Source organism: Nelumbo lutea, chromosome 1 (genome assembly GCF_056320005.1).
Source record: "Nelumbo lutea isolate HS-2025 chromosome 1, American lotus-T2T, whole genome shotgun sequence".
Taxonomy (NCBI): Eukaryota; Viridiplantae; Streptophyta; class Magnoliopsida; order Proteales; family Nelumbonaceae; genus Nelumbo; species Nelumbo lutea.
Window position 1 is genome coordinate 144,403,953 of NC_142684.1, and position 2,463 is coordinate 144,406,415.

The following is a 2,463-nucleotide window of genomic DNA, read 5'->3' on the forward strand; positions in this document are numbered from 1 at the left end:
CAGCCTGTTAGGGAATGGAACTTGTGGTTGTTGGTGCATCCCTTGTTGTGCTTCTGGTTGTTCCGTCTTCTGTTGTCTGGTTCCAAGGCTTGTTTCTGCCTTGGGTTCAGCCCAATTCTTCTTTTCTACCTCAGGCAACTCTTTTCCACTTCTTAAGGTAATAGCTTGCACCTGCTCTCGTGGATTCACTTCAGTGTTGCTTGGAAGAGTTCCCGGCAGTCTGGAAGAGATTAATTGTGCCAATTGCCCCATTTGGTTTTCCAGGTTTTTGATTGAAGCTTCCTGGTTCTGGAACCTAGTTTCTGCACCTGCTATAAATTTTGTCATCAGTTCCTCCAAATTGGATTTCGGTTCAGGCTGATGATAAGTCTGGTGGAACGGCTTGGAAATATGCTGATTTGGCCAAGACTGGTTTGAATGTCCCCTCCATCCTGGATGAAAAGTATGGTGACTCTGGTAACCCTGCTGTCTTGACGAATTGCTGACATAGTCAACTTGTTCAGTAGATGGTCTGAACTGATTGCCAACTTGGCAGTCTGTACTGATGTGGCCTCCCCCACACAATTCACAATTAAGAGGCTGCACATGCATGGCAGCTATCTGCATTTCATCTATTTTTTTACTGAGTGCTCCTATTTGTGCAGCTAGTGCTGTATAAGTGTCAACATTATGCAAGCCTTGCTGCTTCCTAGTTTGAGTCCTTTCCGAATGCCATTGATAATTGTTGGCTGCCATTTCCTCAATAAGTGCATGGGCAACCTCAGGAGTTTTATTATTTATGGATCCTCCGGCTGCAGCATCTAATATGGTCTTATTTGAGTCAGTAAGACCATTATAGAAAGTCTGCACTTGCAGCCAAATGGGGAGGCCATGGTGAGGAACTCTCCTTAACAGCTCCTTGTATCGTTCCCATGACTCATATAAAGATTCCCCCTCTTGCTGGAAAAAAGTAGTGATGTCATTCCTCATTTTAGCAGTTTTAGAAGGGGGAAAATATTTAGAGAGAAAACGGCTGGCCATTTCGTCCCATGTGGCTATAGATCCTGCCGGTAATGAGTTCAACCAAGCTTTGGCTTTATCCTTCAAAGAAAATGGGAATAACTTCAGCCGGATGGCATCATCACTTACCCCATTGTGTTTGAAGGTGTCACAGATTTCCAAGAAGTTAGCAATATGGGCATTCGGATCCTCATGGGCCATACCACAAAACTGAACCGTATTTTGTATCATTTGGATTATGGCCGGTTTAATTTCAAAGTTATTGGCAGCAATAGTTGGCCTGATAATGCTGGAGACAGTCCCGGTGAGGGTAGGCTTGGCATAATCCATCATAGTTCTTTGTTCAGCCATTTCTTGTGCTTCTTGTCTGACTTGCTTAGCAGCTCTCAAACGGACACGGAGAGTCCGTTCAATCTCTGGGTCGTAAAGGATCTCTTCCAGTTCAGGTCTGCTTGTCATAAACTGTTAAAGTCAAAGCAATAAAAATGCCAATATTCACAAAAGAAAATAAATAACTAATCCTATCACACTGAAAATGTAAAGTGAAGTATTGGAATACAAAACCTACATCCTATCATGAATAAATGAAGCCGATTATACTAAAAGCAGATTTAAACCAATCATCTTATTCAAGGTTCCTTTATCTACATCCATCGATTGCAACATCTGAATTCAGACCCAATTTAGATCTGAGTTCAGATCTACAAGTCTTTGGTATTGTTAGTCTAGAGAAATTAATAAATAATAATTCAGATCTGAGCTGGATATCTCATACACACTCATTGGTATACACTACAATATACATCCATTAAGGTTGGAATCAATTCTGTTATGCTTTAGGGCTGAAATCAGATCTGATCTGAAAAAAAAAAAAAAAATTTAAAAGGATCTGAAATAAACTAAAACCAGTCCTGAGTTAGGCTTGGGTTAAAAACTCTACAATTGAAGCTCAAACCTGTATAGCTGATGCATATCAAACACTTGCTAAGACCTGAAAATTGGGTCTGCAATGTTTGGTATTGCAAGCTATTCGGCCCATACAACTTTTGTAGAAATCTGAAATCAGGTCTGCTAACTGTTGCACTATAGCAGCCCTGCTACAGATCTGAATGCTAAAAGAAATACTTGGAAAGTGCTAATTTTTCTTAAATATCTGAGGCATAACAATTATTCAATCCAAACATACACCTCCTTAGCTAATGTAGCTCGGTTACAAGTGGGTAAAGCCAAGAATTCAGTCCACCCAGAATTCATAGTATGCTCTGTATTAGTTCAGTCCTCACATCATATCAACTGCATTTCAGATTTGAATTTCTCTCATTCCTTGCTATCCATTCATCCTTGAGGCAGGTTGGATGTATCCTAGGGTGAATTGGGGTAGTGATGGCACCCAATTCACCTCAAACTTGCATCGGTTCAGATCTGAGTTCAGAGGAATTCAGATCTGAACTGAGCAGATCTGTA

General features: G+C 40.8%; 1 non-coding gene across 1 annotated transcript; it reads left to right on the forward strand.

Moving 5' to 3' along the window:
• Nucleotides 1–865: 865 nt before the first annotated feature.
• LOC148878110 (small nucleolar RNA R71) lies at nucleotides 866–972 on the forward strand. The gene has a single exon (XR_016106146.1). It is a non-coding gene; the product is annotated as a small nucleolar RNA R71 (small nucleolar RNA).
• Nucleotides 973–2,463: the final 1,491 nt, after the last annotated feature.